This window comes from Dipteris shenzhenensis, chromosome 10 (genome assembly GCF_047967505.1).
Source record: "Dipteris shenzhenensis isolate YYH24624 ecotype China chromosome 10, Dip_SZ_1.0, whole genome shotgun sequence".
NCBI classification, from domain to species: Eukaryota; Viridiplantae; Streptophyta; class Polypodiopsida; order Gleicheniales; family Dipteridaceae; genus Dipteris; species Dipteris shenzhenensis.
Genome location: NC_141605.1, coordinates 53,321,151 through 53,336,192, shown reverse-complemented (window position 1 = coordinate 53,336,192; position 15,042 = coordinate 53,321,151). Strand labels below are relative to the sequence as shown.

Genomic DNA, 15,042 nt, shown 5'->3' with positions numbered 1-15,042 from the left:
TATATATATATATGCATTTAAATTATTTTAATTAATTTAAATTGTTAATAAGTTAAGATTTTTAAGGAAAATCCTTAAAAATAAAAATATATCCTAGAGTAAGACACGAGTTATCTTTTCTATTTTTTCTAGTTTTAGTGCAAAAGGATTATGTGAGTAAATAAACTTTTTATGTGAAAAGGATAGTGCATAAAATAAACTTTTGATTTGGAAGGGATAGTTTCAAAATTTAAACTTTTCATTTGGGAAGAATTTTTAGGATCAGTCCAAAAATAGACATTGTAGTAAACTTTTGATTCTCGAATGACATTTTCATAAAGTAAACTTTCCATTTGGGAAAGATTTTTAGGATTAGTCCAAAACTAGACATATGAGTCCAAAATTAATGAAATATGTGTTGTGTTGGTCCTTCCGTGGGATCAAGTCTTGCATTCAAATTAAGAAATCGATGAGCATAATCCTCCACTGACAGCTTTTTCTGTTTGAGTTCTCTCAACTTTTTTCGGACATTACTTGGAGTCTTCTCCTTTCTAAATCTTTCCAGAAATGACATCATGAGTTCATTGTATGTTGCAAAGTTTGCCACTCCATATGCGGTGAACCATCTCATTGCTTTTACCCCCGCAAGCATTCCAATGAACTATTGGAGCTTTTTTGCGTCTCCAACAAAGTGTTGAAGCCACTTGCTTGCCATCATGTCTTGAATTGAGCCACATGACTGTCCGGATATTCCTTCTATGTTCCCTGGGTTTCTAAAAACTCACATTTCAAACTGGCCACATTTTGGTGTGCCATTGGTGGTACCGGTGGTTATGGAAGTCTTGGTGGACTTATTGATACTCCTCCATTTGGTTCTTCACCCTCCTCTCTTGGGCTATTTGGAACTGTGTATTATGCCTGATCGTTGATTTCTAGATCCAGCTTTGTGTTTGTGTCTTGTTCCTCTTTGATTACCGCCATAAGAGATACCAACTTCATCAAATCTCTCATTGACTTGGTGGTCAAACTTGAATTCCTTCTCCATGAGATAAAGACATACTGTGAGTTGCCATGTAGGGAAGTTCATCCCAGTAAAGGTGACAAGCTTTACTGCTTCATCCTTCGACTCCATCTAGTGATAGCTGCACTGAATTCAAGCTATCGATTAGCTTCTACGATGAAAAAAGTCTTCAGCTTCGCACGCATGCATGAATCTTGTCATAAGCTTGAATCATAGTGCTCTAGTACCAAATGTTAAAACATTACCCTTCTACTAAGACTCACACAGAGTAATCAAATAAGAGAATATTGCATGAGAACTCAAAGAAATACATCGAAGAGAGACTATATGCAATTGAGCATCGAGCCATCACTAAATAGAAGGGGAATATCTTCATCACCATGAGATGCCCTCCGTCAGCTCTGCAAAATCACCTCTGAAACCGCCTCCAGATCATCACCTGAGATCATGGTCATGTAGTAGAATACGCTGGAAGATCCGCCATATAATTGCTCCATGCAATCATGCATTGGTGTCAGATGGCAATAGTTTCACCAGCCCCCATTAAACCTGACCCATCAAAGCTTGGTTTCCAATACTCCTCTCTCTCTCTCTCTCTCTCTCTCTCTCTCTCTCTCTCTCTCTCTCTCTCTCTCTCTCTCTCACTCACTCACTCACTCACTTACGCTCACTCACTCACTCACTCACTCACTCACTCCCCATTTATCATGGTATCAGAGCACCAGGTGGTCCCAAGACCTTGCTGTCAAGGCACTAAGCACTCCCTTTGAGACATCCTCCATCTCTAACGCGAGATCTATGAGATTCATTTCCTTTTTGTGAGAGTTTTTCGCAAGAGAGAGTCAAAGACCTTGTTCCGTCAAGGCAACAAGCCCTCCTTCATGAGGCATTTTTAGCTCTTCTTGAAGAGCCCCTTTGTAACTTCATTGGGAATTTGCTTCCTAGAGCTTGAGATATAGTATGTTGTGTGATTATGTTCGTTCTTGAGGTTCATTTCATGAGCCTAGTCATTTTACTTAGATTGTGAGTGACCTTAGTGCTTTGAAATTTTGAGAGTTTTGGTTCTCCTCTTCATCTATTCCTCTGGTTGAGTTCTTTGAGAGAGTTACTCTACATCTCAAGGTGCCAAGTGACTCTCAAAGGCAGGCCCGACTCAAAGTCGTGAGCTTCAATGCCAATTTCATCAACAACAAGCCTAACTTACAGAGAGCATCAACAATGAACCAGATGACCTTTCTAGCAAGGCGACCACAACAACTTGTAGAGCCTCCATCCAAAGCAAGCTCCAATGACTCATCACACTATGATAGCAAGTCTCCACCAATGGCCTTTTGCAATACACAGCTAGCCTCTACCAACTAGCATGCCTTTAATGCCAATAACAACCAAAAACAACTGAAGACCAGCGCCCATGGCTCTAGCAAGCACACAACCACAGCAACATATAAAGCAGATCTATAGCACCAGCAACCAAAATCAAGCTCCGTCAACACAAAGCAACAATTCTTCAACTAGACAACGCTCTACACTGTAGCAGCAACATCTACATGCAAAAGCGCCCATCATCAATGAGCTACTACAATTGGCTAACCACTAGATGAAATCATCAACAACTTCCTCATCTAATGGCTCTTGCAACTATAGCACCACTCAACCACATGACACGGCTAGGTAGCATCCAGCAACCACACGACCTTCATCATGGAGCTCTATAGAGGTGAGCAAGCGCTATAGGACTCGTACATGGGGACTGGTCCTAGAAATCATCTTCAATGTAGCGAACCATGCATCCACGAGTTCCAGCCACAATGCTTCAACACAACTCGCCTTGATTTACTCGAACACTATATTGGAGAATTTGGGAATCTCCCAAGTCCCACTTTCAAGTAAGGGGTTAAGATTTGACCACGTGGCCAAAACTTGAGCCCATAGTTGAAAGTGGGACTTGGGAGGATTCCCTAATATGGTGTTTAGGATGGATTCCAATTTCAAGTAATGGGCTAATATTTGACCATGTGGCCAAATCTATATGGAATTCCCAAATTCCCTAATATAGTATTCTCGGCCAAATATAGGCCAACGATGACTCTACACAAAGCTTGCTTGAAGTCTATCACCTCTACGTCTTGTGGAAACATTAAAGCCAGCTAGCTTGCAAGGCAAACGACAAAAAGTCACCATCCACAACAGCAAATGCTCTACAGACGACTACCTGAGCAGCAACGATGCCCATCACGCCGCACCAATGACCATCTCCTCCACCTCTCAATCAAGAATGTCCACCATATATATATATATATATATATATATATAGAGAGAGAGAGAGAGAGAGAGAGAGAGAGAGAGAGAGAGAGTATAGTTAGGTTAGGTTAGGACCGAACCTCCCCCCCCTCCTCCAAATAAGAAAAAAAACCCCAAAAAAAAGGGGGAGGGGAAGGGGAGTGCTCTAACTCATAGGTAGTTAGGGACGTGAGGCTAGGTTAGGTTAACCAATCCCCCCCCAAACCCACAACAACACACACATAAAAAAAAGGGGACCTTTAGTGAGAAATTATCTATTTTTGCCCTTTCTTCGAGGGCGAGTATCTTGGCCATTTGTAGGCCAAATTGCACCCGGTATTAGCCCAAATTTCACACACGCAAAGACTTATATCAAACAAGATTTTCCAAGTCTTTTTACTATTGTTTTGAGTGTTTGTAGTCACCATTACTTAGGCAATGATTTTGACCTGTCAATTGCATATTTTTTATCATTTTTGGGCTACGAAGGTCAAAATCAATTGTGAATTTCAAAGTCAAATGCACTCATTTGAAAGATAAAATTAAGCATTATGTATGCACTAGCACCTCCATACTTCTGCAAAATTTCTTCTGCCCTCGACGCGCTCCAAGAATTCAACCTCTCACCATCGACAAGCAGCATGGAGGACATAAGGATTGAAGAAGAAATGGAAAACTATGATCTGCATCCCAAAGATTACTTTGGTCAACGATGCAACCATAGCACAACATCATCTACAGACTCAACCATAACTCAAGGACGGGTAATCAAATCGGTCCGAGGGAGTTGTTAACCCTATGGCAACACGGGCCAGAAGTGCAGTCTAGAGCAATGGCGATGAGATCATTGTGTGTGTAGAGTAACAACGATGAGATCATTGTCCGAGGGAGTTGTTAACCCTATGGCAACAAGGGCTAGAAGTGCAGTCTAGAGCAACAATAATGAGACCAATCCCCCCCCCCCACAACACACACACACACAAAAAAAAGGGGACCTTTAGTGAAAAATTATCTATTTTTTCCCTTTCTTTGGGGGCAAATATCTTGGCCGTTTGTAGGCCAAATTGCACCCGATCGAAACCCAAATTTCATGCATGCAAAGACTTATATCAAACAAGATTTTCCAAGTCTTTTTACTATCATTTTGAGTGTCAGTAGTCGCCATTACTTAGGCACTGATTTTGACTTGTCGATTGCATATTTTTTGTCATTTTTGGGCTACGAAGGTCGAAATCAATTGCGAATTTCAAAGTCAAATGCACTCACTTGAAAGATACAATAAAGCATTATGTATGCACCTCAGATCTGGACGAAGACTAGCACCTCCATACTTTCACAAAATTTCTTCTGCCCTTGACGCGCTCCAAGAATTCAACCTCTCACCATCGACAAGGAGCATGGAGGACATAAGGATGGAAGAAAAAATGGAAAACTATGATCTACATCCCAAAGATTACTTTGGTCAACGATGCAACTGTAGCACAACATCATCTACAGACTCAACCATAACCCGAGGATGGGTAATCAAATCAATCTGAGGGAGATGTTAACCCTATGGCAACAAGGGCCAGAAGTGTAGTCTAGAGCAACAACGATGAGATCATTGTGTGTGTAGAGTAGCGGCAAAGCTCTGCTTGTAATATCTTGAGCCTAAAAGATGATATGATGAATATTAAAGGATGAGGATAGCCAAAATCCTCTCTAGAAAAGATCCAATCATACTTGCAAAATCAGGATCTAGCAAGAGAAAGACTAAATCTAGAGAGAGAAAGTCTAAAAGCCTACACTTTTTGAGGTCTCCCCACTTTGTGTAGGGACCCAAAAGGTCCTCCCACTTTGTGTAGAGACCCAAAAGGTCCCCCCAAAAAGTGGAGGGACTTTTGTCCAGAAGGTCTCCTACAAAAGAGATCCCACCATGGAGGTACCTACAGATTGTGTAGAGACCAACATGTATAAATATCTCTTAATGGAATGAAGCTCCGACCCTTTGGGGTTCAGTGTTCAAGCTCACTATTGTGTTCATGCAATTGGTCTCCATTGCGTCCATGCTCTCTTACACTATCGTGTTCTAGCATGCCCTTACCCTTGCACTCCCTACCCTTGTACTCCCTTCTCCTCCTCTCTCCTCCTCCTCCTCCCTCCTCCTCCTCCTTCTCCTCCTCCTCCTCTTCCCTCCTCCTTCTCCTCCTCCGTCCTCCCTTCTCCCTCCTCCCTTGTCCCTCGTCCTCAACCCTTACCCCTCGAAGTCGTGAAGGAGACTAGCTCTCCACTCCTCAACCCTGGAATCCTCCTAGACCCTGCAACCCCCTCTAAACTCTGGAAATCCTACATAGCTCTCTCAACCCTACCCCTTTTCGAACCCTGCAACCCCCTTCTAAACCCTTGAACACCCGTGGAGGCGAGAGCCTCCATTCCATCATTGTGATTGCTCTGTGATTGGTCTCCATTGTGTCCATGCTCTCTTACACTATTGTGTTCTAGCATGCCCTTACCCTTGCACTCCCTACCCTTGTACTCTCTCCTCCTCCTCCTTCTCCTCCTCCTCCTCCTCTTCCCTCCTCGTCCCCCCTCCCTTTTCCTCCTCCTCCCTCCTCCTCAACCCTTACCCCTCGAAGTCACGAAGGAGACTAGCTCTCTACTCCTCAACCTTGGACTCTATCTAAACCCTACAACCCCCTCTGAACCCTGGAACTCCTAGATAGCTCTCTCAACCCTACCCCTTTTCGAACCCTATAACCCCCTTCTAAACCCTTGAACTCTTATGGAGGCGAGAGCCTTTATTCCATCATTGTGATCAAGCCCTCTTTCTCACCCACACGCACATAACTCCGCTTTCCATGATTTAGCCTACACTTGTCACCGGAACACCACCCGAGACCTATGCTACGCTTGTGAACACCTTTGCTTCAACGAGCAATGACACGATTGAAGGTGAGCAACACCCTTGAAACATGCACTTGGGAGAAATAGTGACAACACAAGTGTGCCTAGTAGGGGCTATGCCACATGGCCTGATGACATAGCTTGATGATGTGGGCTTGCTGAGTTAGCTGCTATTGATGTGGCATACTACTGATGTGGCTCATGATGACATGGCAAGGGTTAACTTGGTCATCTAACGTGGCTGATTGGATGTGTTGATGTTGTGGCACTACGTGGCCATCTACTAACCAAGCCTCACTTGCCAAGCTCAAGTTGATGTGACCTAACCTAAATCTTGCCCATGTATTAAGAGATAAGATTAGACAGAGGGGCTTTAAGGTTTGTAGTCAATGGTGTAGTAGGAACTGAGAAAGAAGATGATGATAGTGGCAGCTCGTTCAAATGGGAAGGCCACAATCAGAAAGCTCTAGGGATTCTTGGAAGGGCATTAGGCACTCACTATAATCATCATCTAGACTTGACTAGCAATGCGGTTGACAATTGGGTGGCCATTGAAACCTTGTTCGGTGCACGATTGAAGAACTCCAAGGTACTTTTGAAGCAATATTTTTTTGGTTAAGGATGGAAAGTACTATGACTCTCGGTGAGCACATGAGTAGGATGCGAGCAATCCTTAAACAGTTAATGGATCTCAAGGTAAAGGTTGAAGACAATGATATTAAAGCGATTCCGCTGTCTAGTATGCTCAATTTGCCTCCGACATATAATGGAATTGTCAAATTCCTTCATGTGAATGGTGACATTACTCTAAATGCGATGGTTGCCACCCTTTTGGACAATGAACAATGCCAAAAACTTGAGGATATAGTTGATGAAAGTGCATACTTCATTGACAAAGGAAAGCAAGTGAAGAAAACTGAGCTCAAGTGTACCTATTGTGGAAAAGCTAGCCATAAGAAGGAGGCCCAGGAAAAGAAGAACAAAGAGCATGCATCTACTAGTAAGGAGGGTGCACATGTAGTCGTGGCGGAGATGGCGGATCTGTGCATCGTCGAGGGGTGACGTAGACTATGATGAGTTTGCTTTTTGAAAGTACGGTGCAGGTAGCAGCACATAGTGTGGGTTGTCTAAAGTCATGGTCCATAAGGTGATCAATTTTGTATGCCAAAAATACCCTATAGGGTTGAGGCAAGCTCTGTGATCAATGTCAGGTTGGTCTTGTTTGTCAGAGAGTTGAATACATCAAGCTGTCTTTCCAAAGATATGGCCATCGTTGCTTACCTTGGTATATAGGTCGATTATGTGTTTTGGGCAGAAAGCTTTTTGCAAATCCTCAATTTTGTTTGCCAAGTGATCTTTTTGGCTTCTATCCAGTTTTAGTTCATCTGTCAACTTGGGTTCACGACCCTTTCGTTTAGGTCCTCTGAGATTGTGTAGGTAGGGACAGTTTCATGCAAAAGATAGTTCTCAGCTTGAGGGGGGTGTTGGAAACCAGCTTTGATGGGTCAGGTTTACGGGGGGTTGGTGATACTACTGCCATGTGGCACCAATATTGCATGGAGCACTTATATGGCGGCTCTTCCAGCATATTCTACTACACAACCATGATCCCAGGTGATGATCTGGAGGCGATTTTGGAGGTGATTTCACAACTGATAAAGGGTGTCTCATGGCGATGAAGTTGTTCCCCTTCTATTTAGTGATGGCTCGGTGCTCAATTGCATATAGTCTTGCTTCGATGTAGTTCTTTGAGTTCTCATGCAATATTATGAATACATTCTCTTATTCGATTAGTCTGTGTGAGTCTTAGTACAAGTGTAATGTTTTAACAAGGAGTACACACAATATGGCTATATGTACACTATGTTGTATTGAACATAACCATTAATATATATATGATAACCCCTTAGGGTTAGGGTTAGGGTTTTCTCTTGATGCCCTTAAGGTATGGTGCAATTTACACCATCCTCAACATTCCTCTCTCTCCCTCCTCATCTCCCACTCTCCCTCTTTGCCTTTCACTAGCATTGCCTGGGGAAACACATCAACGTTGAGTTAACTCTAAAGGGAATTACTTTATGGAAATATGACTCAAGGGTAGGATTGCATCACTTTTTCCCATCTAGCCAGTGAACTACTATCATTTTTATGCTCTTAACTTCATTTTCACAAAACTCTAAGAAAGCATAAAAAGTTCAAAGTCCATATAGAAAAATATGAAAAAAGTTTGCTAAACCTACTCCATAGTGTTTCTCTAACCTAGGGGGACGGATGTGAACTAGTCATGTTGCAAAAATATTTGCTTTGAAAAGTTTGAGACTTTGGGCAAAAAGTGACAAGTACCATATGGATCGAGTCAAAGGAAGTTGGAAAAGTTGAACAAAAGAAGTATTGAAATAGTGATTTATCATACTAAAAAATACATGTATGAAGTGGCATTGGATGATTCATTAAAGAGCCAAGTTGCTACTTTGGTACATACATCAAACCCCTTTGCAAAAGCAGACTACACATGAAAAGGGAACTCAAGTATGGCCATACTTGAGGATTCAGATTTTGAATAAGTGCCCAAGGGTGATGCTAACACATGTGAGTGTTAGTAATCCAATGATCCATAAGTATGGTTTTGTTCAGAAAGTTTGCAACAAAATTATGTTTTGGTATCTCAACTTAGACAAGTGGCACTTGCATCTTTTTGCCTATTACACTTTCTTTGATGTGCTTTACATAATGGTCTTACATATGTAAGTTTGTTGCTTGTTGCTTGATGTGTGTGTGACCCTTGTCTCATGTTTGCATAAGTTTGTATGGGCTTGATTAATGGAGTTTCCATCAATGTCTTCAAACTTTGATTGCATGGCATCGTTCAAAATGTTCCATTGTGGCAACAAAAGTGAAACATTGGTTTGCCAATGTTGCTTATCTTATATCTTGTCTTTCTACAAGATTTCATTGTATAAGAGGGATTCTGTTCTTCATTTCTTTTGCATGTTTGCTATGACTTGTTGATGGAATGCTCGATCTTTCTATTGGATCACATATATATGTCATGCTAAAATTATTGGCATTGATTTCAACTTTTGCACATTCTGGCATACTGATCAATAAGTCTTTTGTGTTTTCAAATTTGGAACTTTATTTTATCGCGACTTTGTTCTTCTATACTTGACATGCTGTCAAGGTTAATTGCATTTGCATTATTTTTAAAGATGTCATTAGAATAATTAGGCTAAAAATGGCCATTGTATGGGATTTTGCTTGGAATGATGTTGGGGTTTTTTCCTCTCTTATATCTATTATATCATCTTGATATGTAAAATGTGCATAGATTGAAATCCATTTGCCACATTTTTGGCTTCGAGATACTGGCATTGACCATGGTGACTTCTCTTTCCATGTCACTATGTTGGCCTTGATTTATGACATTGTTCATGTGCATATCCACATTCTATGAACTATCATTCTATGGATGAATTTGCTTAGGAATTGTGTTCTATGCATGTATGCTTGCCTTTGTTGGCTTCTGGATTTTTCTCTATAGTGGTCCCTGCCTTGGAAAAAGGTTATATGTCGGCAATGTGTTGGTAGAAGGCAATGCATTCATCATCCAACTCATTTTCTTGAGGAATCATGGGAACTATCCAATTTGAAGGTGGATATCTGTGAGAACTCTTCTTGGCTCTTTTTGTTCATTGGGTTCTCTTGGGTACTCTCATCCGTCATCATGGCTGGCCCAATGTATTGGCAAACAAAGTCATCATCCTCACTATCATCACTATCATCATTGCTGGCATATATGTCCTCTAACTCCTCTATGGCTGACTGCAATGTTAACTTGTGGGACTGCTGTCACTATCCCCCTATGTGGGGAGTATTGCCAAAAAGCCCACGTTGGAGGAGGAGGCTCCGCACTTGACATGAGACCATGTACTACTATCTTGCTGAAGAGAGCTCTGCCTTGCATCTCTGGATCAATGATACCCAATCCTCCCTGTGCCTGTGGCATGATGATCATCTGCCACGCAACTCTGGCTTTGGTATTCCGCATGCCACCCAAAAGAAGTTGCCCACCAACCCATTGGAAGCACTGGTGCAGCAACCATTCCAAGGTTTTTATTAATCCTCACTACTTTTCTGATTTTTGGTGAAATGGGAAAGAAAAAATGCAGTCTTTGTTTGCAAAAGAATCATAGAACTTGTGCATGTTCATATTTGAGCAAACCATGTCGCAAAGGAGATAAATGCAAGTACTTTTGCTTTGCTGAATTGGTTGAAGAATTGTATTGCATTATCAAATCTTTGAGAAAAGAATCTTCATCTAGGAAATGGGAGAGTAAGAGTAAGTTGGCTGAATTTTTTGAGACATTGGATCATGCTTATGATCATGTTGATGAACATGAACACAAATCATGTTCAAAGTGCGGCCACCACAATCCTACTTGTAGTACCATATGAGCAATGAATATGTGACGATTGGTATGAGAAACTCACATGAAACCCTTGCAAGTATTCACCTGAAACTTGCATGAAAATTGTGAGTTTTGGTCTGATAAACTCGCATGGCTTTACATATAAACCTCTTTGCTTTGACAATGTCGTATGTCCCTGACCAAAAAGATATGCACAATTCCACCAGTTTCAGTCAACTATCGTGGCTTCTTCCCATGCTTGCTTTTCCACCCTCATGCCTCAACCCTCTCTTCATCCTCGTACTGGTGAGCACTTGCATATATGTTAGACATCAAGACATAGGCTGAAGCATCTTTATCATCCAACCGCACTGCATGCTCAAAGGCATGTTGTCCAAGCTTGACATCACCCCACTTTCGACAAGCACCCAAGACAGTATGCCATAACGCAAGATCAGGTGGGAAAGGCATCTTCTCCACCATCGCTATCCCCTCATCTAATTTGCCTGCACGGCAAAAGAGATCAACCATGCAGATGTGGTGCTCGATAGTTGGAGTGATGCCATAGTCTTTGCTCATGGCCTCAAAGTACTTCTGGCCCTCATCCATGAGTCCAGCATGACTGCAGACAGTAAGTACACCAAGAAATGTGAACCCATTTGGCTTTACGCCGTCTTCTCTCATTCTCTGAAACATATGGAAAACAATTTCACTCTCTCCAAGCTGGGCACATCCTGTGATCAGGGTACTCCATAACACTACATCTGGGGAAACACCCTCCAGTTGCATTTGTTTGAAACAGATCAATGCTTCCTCACCAAACCCATGATCAGCATACCCTGCCATTAGTGCACTCCATGAGACCACATCTCGAATTGGAAGCTTATCGAACACTTCCTGTGCCTTTGCAGGCCAGCCACATTTGGCATACATGTCGACCAAGCTGTTACCAACAAAATGATCTTTTTCCAACCCCTTTCTGGCAATCTCAACATGTGATTCTTGCCCCTTGTCTATGGCTCCTGAGCTGCCACAAGCTTTCAATATGCCAATAAATGTGACAGCATCAGGAGCCACACCCTCCAATTGCATCTGTTCGTAACAGTTCATCGCATCCTCACCAAGCCCATGATCAGCATATCCTGCAATTAGTGCACTCCATGTGACTACATCACGGACTGGAAGCTTGTCAAGCACTTCCCATGCTTTTTCCGGTGAGCCACATTTGGCATACAAATCGACCAAGGTGCTGCCAACAAAAGAATCTTGTTCCAACCCCTTCCTGGCAATCTCAGCGTGTATTTCTCTGCCCTTGTCTAGGGCTCCTGTGCTGCCACAAGCTTTCAAGCTACAAACAAACGTGACAGCATCTGGGGACACATTGTCCTGTTGCATCTGTTCAAAACAGTTCAGTGCTTCCCCACCTAACCCGTGATCAGCATAGGCTGCAATTAATGCACTCCATGAGACCACATCGCGAGCTGGAAGCTTGTCAAACACTTCCCGTGCTTTTGCAAGCAAGCCACATTTGGAATACATACCAACCAAGGTGCTGCCGAGCAAAGGTTCTATTTCCAACCCCTTTCTGGCAATCTCGGCATGTATTTCTTGGCCCTTGTCTACGGCTCCTGTGCTGCCACAAGCTTTCAAGCTGCAAACAAAAGTGACAGCGTCCGGACACACACCCTCCAGCTGCATCTGTTTAAAACAGTTCAGTGCCTCCTCACCAAACCCATGATCAGCATACCCTGCAATTAGGGCACTCCACATGAATACATCCTGAACTGGAAGCCTGTCGAATACATCCCATGCTTCTGCAAGCAAGCCGCATTTTGCATACATGTCAACCAAGGTGCTGCCAACAAAAGGGTCTCTTTCCAGCCCCTTTCTGGCAATCTCAGAGTGTATCTCTTGGCACTCATCTATGGCTCCTGTGCTGCCACAAGCCTTCAAGCTGCAAACAAATGTTACAGCATCAGGAGAGACACCCTCTAGTTGCATCTCTTCGAAAAAGTTAAGTGCCTCCTCACCAAGGCCACAATCAGTGTAGCCTGCAATTAGTGTACTCCACAAGACTACATCTCGAACTGGAAGCTTGCTAAATATTTCCTGTGCTTTTGCAAGCGAGCCACATTTGGCATACATGTAGACCAAGGTGCTGCCAACAAAAGGATCTCTTTCCAACCCATTCCTGACAATCTCTGTGTGTATCTCTTGGCCCTTGTCTATGGCTCCTGTGCTGCCACAAGCTTTCAAGGTGCAAACGAATGTGACAGCATCCAGAGGCACACCATCCAGTTGCATCTGTTTGAAACAATTCAGAGCTTGCTCGCCAAGCCCATGATCAGCATACCCTGCTATTAGTGCACTCCATGAGACTACATCTCGAACTGCAAGCTTGCCGAACACTTCCCATGCTTTTGCAAGCGAGCCACATTTGGCATACATGTCGACCAAGGAGTTGCCAACAAAACGGTCTCTTTCCAACCCCTTCCTGACAATCTCAGTGTGCATATCTTGGCCCTTGTCTATGGCTCCTGTGCTGCCACAAGCTTTCAAGCTGCAAACAAACGTGAGAACATTTGGAGACACACCTTCCAATTGCATCTGTTCAAAACAGTTGAGCCCTTCCTCACCAAGCCCATGATCAGCACACCCTGCAATTAGTGCCGTCCATGACACTACATCCCGAACTGGAAGTTTGTCAAACACTTCCCACGCCTTTGCAAGCAAGCCAGATTTGGCATACATGTCCACTAAGATATTGCCAACAAAAGGATATGCTTCCAACCTCATTCTCACAATCTCAGCATGTATTTCCTGGCCCTTGTCTATGGTTCCTGAGCTGCCACAAGCTTTCAGGCTGATAATGAACGTAACAGCATTTGGAGACACACCCTGCAGTTGCATCTGTCTGAAACAATCGAGAGATTCCTCACAAAGCCCATGCTCCCCATATCCTGCGATTAGTGCATTCCACGAGACTACATCTCGACCTGGAAGCTTGTCAAACACCTCCCTTGCTTTTGCAAGCGAGCCACATTTGGCATACATATCGACCAAGGTGTTGCCAAGAAAAGGATCTGCATCCAGACCCTTTTTGGCAATCTCAGCATGTATTTCTTGGCCCCTTTCAGCATCTCTCAGCCTAGCACAAGCCTTCAGTACGGCTACTAACGTATACTTACTAGGATGTACACAATCCGCTTGCATTTTCTGGTACAGCTTCAGAGCGTGCTGTGATTCCTCACATTCTATATAGCCCATGATGAGAGAAGTCCAAGAAAACTCATTCGGGTCAACCAACGTGTTGAAAACCTGTCGAGCATCGCACATGCTTCCACATTCCACCAACATTGGGACAAGGTAATTCCCTAGAGACCTTTGAGCCTCCAGCCCGCTGTTGCACATGTTATCATGCAAGCGCTTGGCATACGCTGAATTTTTCTCTTTTCGGCACTTCTGCAAGATGCAGATAAAGTTCTCAGCCGAAGGCAGCTGGGGCATGCGTTCCAGAGATGTGAGTGCGTCCTCCAAGCTCAGCATCTCCCAACCACTGTAGCCTCGCGCTTCTGGTATCTCAGAGATTGACCGGACCTCACCAGCGGATTCTCTGGTCCCATTCATTCCCTTGCTTCCGAAATCCTTTTCATTTTGCATTCCTTTTATTCGGCGTCGATTGTACCATAGAGACTCCTTGGAAAGTCTATGCTTGAGGTCTGGAGCCCCCGGGTTTGCCTGTTAAAACTCCAGCAGACTCGTCAGGCTATATGACCAATAATTTTCACAACGTCACCTGTGCAAAATCGTTTTGTGGCAAACTTACGTTCTTCTTTCGGTTGTCACACAGCCCATGAGGTAGTGCTCTGTCTGTGACCTACCTGCGAAGCGTGATCACAATGAGAACCAATTGGCCGAGGTGTTGAGACTGAAACAGAGGCTTGTCCTGCTGTACCCAAACTCCAAATTTTCGAGCTACTTCGAATAGAGCCCTCCTCCATGGCCATGCCTCCATGGCTTCCCCCCTTTGGAGCTTGGGGGAAAGCCATGGCCATCTCCGAGTACCTACATTTCACCAGCGTTTATATAATAGCTACATAGCACATATATCAGCTCTTCTCTCTTCCCTTCTCTCTTCTCTCTTCTCTCTACTCTTTTAAGGAGAGGTTTTACAATTGAACGCAGAGGGGAGCTTTGGAGAAAGATTTAGGAGCTTCGCGCATTAGATCAACATCAAAATGAAGCTTCGGGGTCGGGATTGGTGGGGAGGTTCATGAGCTTCGGGGAGGTTTTTGGAGCTTCACGGTGAAGATGTGATCTAGAGTACAGTGTTGTCTCCTGAATCCTACTTGCGAAAGTGCACCCAATGCCATTATCATTAAGGAGGCGGGGCCCAGACACCAGAAGGCCTACAGACTTTCGAAAGGCCTTTGACACGGTCCCACGATCCCGCATGATTAGGAGATGCAG

At 43.5% G+C, this 15,042-nt stretch overlaps 1 pseudogene across 1 annotated transcript; it reads right to left on the bottom strand.

Annotated features, from left to right (window-relative positions):
- Nucleotides 1–10,615: 10,615 nt before the first annotated feature.
- On the bottom strand, nucleotides 10,616–14,931 carry LOC147897974 (pentatricopeptide repeat-containing protein At5g27110-like; annotated as a pseudogene). Its single transcript, XR_015541663.1, has 2 exons — nucleotides 14,454–14,931; nucleotides 10,616–14,310 (listed from the first exon to the last, which is right to left on the bottom strand). The product of XR_015541663.1 is annotated as a pentatricopeptide repeat-containing protein At5g27110-like (transcript).
- Nucleotides 14,932–15,042: the final 111 nt, after the last annotated feature.